Raw genomic sequence first — 8,694 nt, 5'->3', positions numbered from 1 at the left:
TCTTACAACTAAAACGTAAATCCTCGATCGAAATATTTCCCCTTTTTAAAAAATTTTATTTTATTAGTTTCGAGCATACAGTACATCGGTTAGATATTTATATAGTTCACTAATCATAGTTCATGATCCCCCTGATTGCTCTTTCTCTCCTCTGGCTCTCCACCCGGCCATTATATTAATGCTGACTGCATTCCCTGTGCCGTGCTCCCCACCCCGTGACCATCTATCAACTACTAATTTATACTTTTTTAACCCTTCACCCCATTTTCCCAGCCCCCCAACCCCTCTCCCCTCTGGCTGTCACCAGATTGTCCTCTATATTTGTGAGTCTGTTTTTGATTAGTTTGTTCTTTTTGTTCCTTAGATTCCACATGTAAATGAAATCATATGGTATTTATCTTTCTCTGTCTGACTTATTTCACTCAGCATAATGACCTCTAGGTCCATCCATGTCATTGCAAATGTTAGGATTTCATTTTTTTATTGGCTGAGTAATATTCCATTGTATACATGAACCATAACTTCTTTATCCAATCGTCTGTTGATGGGCATTTAGATTGTTTCCATATCTTGGCTATTGTAAACTGTGCTGCCGTGAACATAGGGATGCATAGATCTTTATGAATTAGTGTTTTGGTTTTCTTTGGATAAATACCCAGAAGTGCAATTGCTGGGTGAAAAGATATATCCATTTTCAATTTTTTGAGAAATCTCCAGACTTTTGCATAGTGGCTGTACCAATCTGCAATCCCACCAGCAGTGTATGAGGGTTCCCTTTTCTCTGCATCCTCGCCAACATTTGTTGTTCTTTGTAAATATTTTCCTTTTTTGAAAGAAGATCATATTTTCTCTAATCTTTAGGGTTTCTTCTCTCTATCATACACTATGTTCCGCAATATACATTCTACCAGTGATTTAAAAACTGTTCTTTAAATTTTTTTGCCATGGAATTCTATGTTCAAAGGAAGATGATGACTCTAGAATCCTGATAAATAAAATATATAAAAAAATTTTTTAACGTTCTATAGTGGGAGAAGGGTGGGGAAATCATAGCCCTGTCCATTTTGCCTCTTCTCCTGACAAGCCCAAGCTGGGGGTCCTTGGAGAAACTATCAAAATTTCATAGGTTTGATCTATATCAGCAGTTCCCGAAGTGCATTCTGGGAGCCTGGGGGGCGGGAAGGGTGTCCCTGAGACTCTTTCAGGAGGGTCCATGAGGTCAAAAACGACTTTTCTAATAATATTAAGATGCTATTTGCCTTTTCAAACTCTAGTCTCTAAAGAGAATACAGTGGAAATTTTCCTGAGGCTACACGATGTGGAATATTCTGGCTTTATGTGTATTCCTGTGCTTTCAAGTTTTCTGTTTTAATTTCTCCTGAGGTACATAATGGTAGATCTCACATACATACATTAAAGCTCTTTAGAGTTGTCGATAACTTTGTAAAAAGGGTCCCTGAACCCCAAAAGTTGGAGAACTGCTGGCCATCATCATATCTTCTCATGAGAGAAAATTCTGTACACTTGCAGTGTCTCATTTATCTATTAGACTCACCCCCACAGCCATAGCTATTGTCAACGAAAATTATTTTCAAGGTGTATGGTCCAACCTTCCAACACTACTGTTTATGAATAGTCCTGATAAGTCCGAGGACAAAGAAAGGATGCTTTCCTGCTCATCGAAATCCTCCGCTTTATCATTTCTCACCTTTTCCAGGGCGGCTCTGTGCCTGCAGCTGGTCTTCGGCCCTCTGCCCACTTCGGAGTCTCATGTTCTTCATGGCGGTCACTTCATGTGTTCTCAGTTCCTCTAACGACAAAAACGCCCCTCACTATGAACCCAGCCATCAACCTATGGCAATGGGGAAAAATGAGGAAGTAAGTCAGAGACCAGGAAAGTGCCACTTCCCACTCGATATGTAATTATAAATTTTTTTGAACTTCTAAGTGAGATTTGATTTTTGTTAGGGGTTATATTTTTTTCTCATGTAGGGGATCGTGTCTTTAAATTTCTTATGAAATATACTAAGAAATAGACACATAAACATATTCATTTCAATAATAACTCTTTTGAAAGGTAGAATAATGGGCCACATGTGTGTTAATGATGATGTGGTAACTTTGGCCATCTGAAAAAGAAAAAGTTATTAAAATTCAAATGCTATAAAGTATATTAAACTAAAAATTCCCACTAGTTTCTTTTCTTTCTTGTCTGTTTCCTCTTCTTTTTTTGACACTAAGAGTCAGATTTAGGGCATGGCCTGAAACTTCAAAATCTCCTCTCAGTTTCATTAATAACAATAAACAATACAATTTACATCATCTTTAAAAAAAAAAAAAGCATAGCACAAAAGCTGACCTGTAGAAACTGTGACGTAGACAGATGAACATTTTCCACTCGTCTACAATTCTTCCACCTTCCACCTTTCACACCTACGTCAGAGGTGCCCAGGAGTAAATGCAGCAGCAGAAAAGAGTGAGTTGGGGCTCTGTCATTTTTCAAAGCAGGATCGTCTTTGGACTCGTCTTATAGAAAGGACTGTTGATGAGAAAGTGCCCCGGGAGATTTGCCAGTCATCATTTAATTAACAGGTGAGTTCTGTAACTGATGGACAGCCACATTCAGCAGCTGGTCCCGATGGCCCAGTGAGGGGCTGGTCCCCATCCCTAGTGCTGCCCTGTTCGGCACGTGGCTCCCACTGTGGAACGGAGAGGTGGGGACAGGTCCTGTGCCGCTGCTCCAGAAAACCTCAGAGTAAATTCGATTGCAGTTTCCTCAACAATAGTGGAAACATTTGGACGCACGTCGTGAAGTTGGAAGCAGTCGTATGTACACATGAAGGATGCAATCGGCTTCGCGCTCTCCACAGTCCTGCCTCCTACGAGTTCTTTCGAAAAGCAAAAACTCCTGTATGACAAGAGTTTTCAGAACATGGACAGGACCTTAAAGGGCTTAGCAAGCAAGCAGAAATAAAGACAGGCCTTCAGGCTGGAGAAACGCTCGCCCATAAAGGCGCTTCTCATGCCAGGACATTCGTTCCTTAGCTCCTGGTCACGACTGATTCTTCTCCCGAGAACTCGTTTTGCTTTTTGACTGGTTTTGCTTTTACTGTGGCGAGCGTCTGCAGACAGTGCACTCTGCCACAGGGACTGTGGCTCTGGTGCCGACCGGGCGTCTCCGTGGTGTTCCTGGGTGTGTCCAGGCTTCTTTGCACGTCCGGGCTGGCGCTGAACACCCCCTGGCCGGAGTCCTTGAGTCTCCGTGACTGCTCCAGTCCTGACCGTTTGCGATGAGACTTCCAAGTCGTTCACTCCACATTTTCCAGATGCACCACGTGGTGTTGCCCAGCTTGCCTGTGGGGACACCAGCTCGACGACCCGTCTCTTCATCCCAAGCTCACTTTCCCTCTCTCTCCCTTGGACCACGTGTGACCCAGAGGCTCGCATTCCCTAACTAACTATCGAATTGACTATTTCCCCTAGAGAGGATTATTTTCCCAAAGAGGTCATGCTTTCCTTGAGGACTTCTACATCACCCCCGTGCCTGCCTACCTGATGATCGATTAGTACGTGATCTGCTAGAAAGTTCTTCAAGATATAAATGAAAGAAATTAAAAAGGAATCTGGTCTTTTTTCTGATTATGCCTCCTCTCCCCACCCCCACTTGTCATATGTTTCTGCCACAGAGTCTGTTGTCATCCCTTAAACGTACACCCCCGTGGGTCCGGGGCTGTGAGGAGGCCGGTCCCTCCGCCTGGGATGCTGTTCGCCACAGCATCTGTCTTTCAGAATCCTGCCCTTCCCTAGCTTGAAATCCAGCTCAAGTCCATCTTCTCTAAGAAGTGTCCCACAGAACCTTCCAGGCCGAACTCAACTCCCTTCCCCGGTCTGTAACAGCGACTCGCCCTGAGCTTCCGAGAGGCGGGACCCATTTCCACCTTCTAGTCCTACAGAGCCTTGCGTAATACTTTGCACCGCGCAGGTATTTACTGCACTTGATTTTCCTCATTAAATTTGTGTTATTAAACGAAAACATTTAAAACTTATCGTGTGTTTATTGCTATCGAAACGTGTTACTTAGCTTTTCGACTGTCTTTGCTTCATCGAGAAAGACCCTCTCTTCGTGGTGACGTGACAGTGACTGCAGTGGCTGATGGTGATGAGGACCTGGCCCTGTGAGCCTTGCCCATGGGATCAGCAGAATGAGGTTGATACCAGCGCTTCAGAACTGGGCCCTTGGACGCTCCAGTTTTGCCTGGAGTAAGGAGGCTTCACCCAAGACAGGGCGGAGCAACAGGTCTCAGCCTCATGAGTCCTGGATGCTATTCCCGTAGGTGCCCCGGAGGGCACGGCCACCGCTTGCGGTCAACCCGCCTCCCCTCCATGCCCCGAAGCCTCACCTTCTTCAGGAGGAGGAAATCCCCGTCGGTCCCATGCAGGACCTTCTAGCTCCATCTGCCCTTCACCCCGGGAGCCGGGACGTGTGACTGCCCCGCGTTCTGTGCTGTGTGCGGGCCGAGGAGACCTGGAACCCAGGGCTTAGAATAAAGGACCGAGGGGACAGTGGAGCCAACTGTGGCCCAAGGCTCGGCGTCCCTCTGCTGAGAATGCCCTGCGGCCCTGACCAAGCCTCCGGCCAGATGGGGCCTCGCCCTCCCTTTAAACGAGGGCACGGGGTTCTGTAATTGGCTAGGTCCCTTCTATATGGCGACTTTGGTGATAGTGAATTAGCAGTAAAACTCCTCACTGGCCTCTCCTCTAAGAAACTTCGAGGAAAGTCTGTGGGTGCATGGGGTAGGGCGGGAAGAGACATCCCTACCTCTCCTGGCCCCGAGGGCTCAAGAGGCTGCTCGGGGCACAGGGCAGGTGGGGACTCGGTCTAGGCTAGAGGACATCCTGTCCACCTCCTTTAAGGCCATTTCTTCTTTCCTGGAAGGAAGAAGACTGTCCCCTCGCCAAATTTTAACTCATTCATTGCACGAGGGCCACCTGAACTTCTCCCAGGTTTGCTGGGACCACGGCGTCCTTGAAACACGGCAGAGTGTCACTGTGTCTTGCACAGGGACTCCCCTGTGCCCACACCGCCTGCATTTCTGCAGCCCATGCACATATTTTAAATTTGCCTCTCAGATCTTTGTGATGATTAATTTATCTTTGTATTGGAATACAAAGTAGCCCTTGCATAAAATAATATTCGAAGAACTCCGTGTTTTCAGCAAGATGGCTTGAAAATTAGAAAGGCTAGAACAGAGTGTTCTTTTTAAACTGCCCTCCCACTTATGGAGATCAAGATGAAGAATTAGAAATAAAACATCCTGAGATTAGGTGATTAGAATCTGTAAATTGCTGACGATGTAACAACCGCTCTGCCATTGGCGATGCTCCAACTTACTCTCATGTAAGAACTGAAGAATCCTCTCGTTCTGATATTTTGGCCCCAAAAAATCGCACAAAGAAAACACAATGTCAAAACGCAACCCTGAACATCAGCAAACTACAATATAATTTGGCAGAATTTTTTTGGAAAAAAAAAAGAAAGAAAATTATGAAAACCAAGGTTCTTTTTTAGCAGTCTCCAAAATTCCTGTGCGGCATTTATAAAAAATCTGAACCAAAAAAGTAGAAACTGTGGAAAAATGTTTAGTTAGCCCCATGGTTTTCAAATGCCTTTAAAAGAGATATTTACTCCAGTTTACTTTGATTGTTTAAAAATCTTAGTGCTTTTTTCATTTGTCATACGAAAAAAATTATGCAGGGCTTTTACCTCCCGGTTTAAATTTTTAAAAAGAAAAGTATTTGTCATTCTGAATGTGTGTGGTCCCTTTCTCAGATACTGTGCCTTATTTGGTGTCTCCTGAGAAAATATCCTAGGAATGGCCTCAGGGGGGCTCTGGGTTCCAGGGGCTGGGCAACAGGGTGGTGGGGAGAAGCGGGGAGAGGGCCTCTGTCTAAACCGCAGCCTGGCCTGAAGGGGCTTGTCGATGATGGGGACCTGTGCTCATTGGGTGGCTTGATTTTCTCATTTGCATTTTTAAGTTCAGGTTCAACTACCAGCCACTTCGTACATTCCTTACTCCTTAGCGGCTGGTACTGTTTTCCTGGTAACGGGGAGCTTTTCTGATGCATTAGTCCAGACTGGTTCTGACTGAGACCCCAGAACCAATCCCAGGGTATGGCGTGAAGCTTCTGTGATCTTCCGAGTGAAAAGGCTTTGGACGAAGGGACAAGGCAAAGGCACCATGATTCTGGGAAGCCTGATGCCGCCTCTCATAGAGAAAGTGAGTGAAAACAAACCCAAACCGAGAGAGTGAGGGCAGATGTATGCTGGGCCATGCGAGCCTGTCTTGTCATCTGCATAGAGTCGGTGTTCACGATGGCTCAGCCCTCCCCTTCCGGGGCCGGATGGAAGGGACCAGGCCCTGTGGTGCTCTTCATACCCAGTGCTCCTGGGCTCGTCCTTCAGAAAAAGAATCACGAGATTTTTCTTCCTGCTTTTGGGTCATAAAACATTATACAAACTACTAGGAATCACGAGACATACACATATTAAAATTTCTTGTATCTTTCCTAAATTTTACATCTGTTGACCGCAAAACTGAGTCCAAATGCCATTTCCCTGAGAGGTATTCTTTGTGAGAGCTTCAGTAAATCTCGACAGGCAACTATCGTTCAAATTCCTGGTCCAGGGGTGCTCAAACTCGAGCATGTGGCAGGCAGTCTCACCTGGAGGGCTCATTAAAACACAGATGAGGGCCTCACCCCTAGAGCTCTGGGGTCATCACATCTGGGGAGAGGCCTAAAAAGGTGCAGTCCCGACAAGTTCCCAGGTGATGCCAAGGCATGTGGTCTGGGGACCGCACTGGAAAAGACCAGATGGAGTGCCACGAAAAAGTAAAAAAAGATGCAGTTTATTTTCATTTCCTGGGCAAAGGAGTGGTTTACTTGATGACATTTTTATAATCGCTAGGTTATTCCCCAGTTCTAGCACTTTGCTGGCTTTCATGCATATGTCTGGCCCCTGAAATTAGCCCACGGGCCCTGACAATGGAGAAGTTTATTCTGACCCCCCAAGACAAGCCTCAAAGCCACAGCAGGAAGTTCACAAACATTCGTTTTTAAGAATGAGTACAACGACAGGTTAGCCAGTCAGAGGTTCTACTTCTGCTTTTATCAGATATTGGGACCCATCTCTGTTCCTGATTGCTATGCTCAACGCTGTTTTCCCAGATACAGAGTTGGGGGCTACTTCAAAGGAAGTGTGTAAACTTTCTTGTTGGAAATAATCTCAAGAACCTTTACTAGGAAGCCCAAGAGTGATAAGGCATCACCGCTCGATTCTCTTAGAGCCCGAGAGCTAATGAAACAGATGCTTTGTTAATGTCTTTTCTTCAAATAAATGTGGTATTCCCCTGTTGGTGACTCACTTCCAGTGGCCCTGGGCTGAGGAAACCAAATGGACCACAAGTTATAGCTTGTTCTGGACCGGCTGTTTGCCCACAGGGTGACTATTCCTCATTAAGAATTTGTTCTTCAGAAATGACATTCCTGCAAATCCCTAAACACTTGAAGGCAAGATTTCTTTATGATCATCTACCAGAACATGTGAGATGTGTGTGTGCGTGTATGTGCATGTGTGCACGTGCGTGCAATAGTATCCTTTCACTTACACGTCACAAATGACCAGGTGGACAGAATAAATAAGCGCTAGTTGAATCCTTCTTGCCTAATGAGAAAAGGCAGTTTCAAGTGTAAACATCAGTCCTTTGCACACTTTGCTGCACATTAGAATCCCCTGGGGCGCTTTGAAAAATCCCCAATACCCAGGCCACATCCTCTACCAGTGAAACAGTAATTTCTGGAGTTGGATTCCGGATATCAGTATGTTTTAAAACTCCACAGAGAATTTCAACATGTAGCCAAATTTGAGAATCAACGATCCCAGCAATAGCTTTCTGGGCAAACATCCGTTAATTCTATAATGGAGGCCCCAAGCAACCTTAGAAGCAGCAGTGCATTCTCGATCAGGGTGGGAGGCTGGGCCTCGGTTTCCCTCCAGATGAGCACCAGCTCAGGAGAATCACTTCACTGACTCACCCCTTTTTGCCCACCAGATGAGAAAGCTGGGTGACTCTGGATCTTCTGCAATCTTGTGGTCGACGAAATGTGGCCATGAATTCTTCGCTCCCACCAAGAGATAGAGTCTACTTCCCCATTTCTTAAAGCTAGGCTGGTTTTATAACTTGCTTTGACCAGTATAATGTAGCAAAAGGGATGTTGTGTGAGTTCTGGAGTCTGGACCTCCAGTGGCCTGGAAGCTTCCACCTTCCCTCTCATGAATGCAGCCCTGTGATGACCGTGTGGGAAGGCAGTCTAGCTTCCTGGAGGCTGAGAGGTCGCGTGGAGGAGAGGCTAGGCAGGTGCCTGGCCAGCACCTACTCCCAGACCTCAGTGACTCTCCAGCTGAACGCTGTCACCTGAGCGAGAAACCAGCAGCGGGGTTGCTCAGCCAGGGGGAACTGTTGCTGTTTTAAGAGACTGGGTTTGGCTGGTCATTACTCAGGAATAAGTGTCCGAAGCAGTGACTCTGCAGCTGTGCTCAGGACCTTGTGGCACGAGGAGAGCCTTGCATGAGACTGCAAGCACTAACTATGAAAAGCACCCAGTTAATTTCTTCCTTTGGGCGAGTCTTTATTT

This window comes from Pteropus vampyrus, unplaced genomic scaffold (genome assembly GCF_000151845.1).
Source record: "Pteropus vampyrus isolate Shadow unplaced genomic scaffold, Pvam_2.0 Scaffold292, whole genome shotgun sequence".
Lineage (NCBI taxonomy): Eukaryota > Metazoa > Chordata > Mammalia > Chiroptera > Pteropodidae > Pteropus > Pteropus vampyrus.
This window is presented reverse-complemented; position numbering follows the sequence as displayed.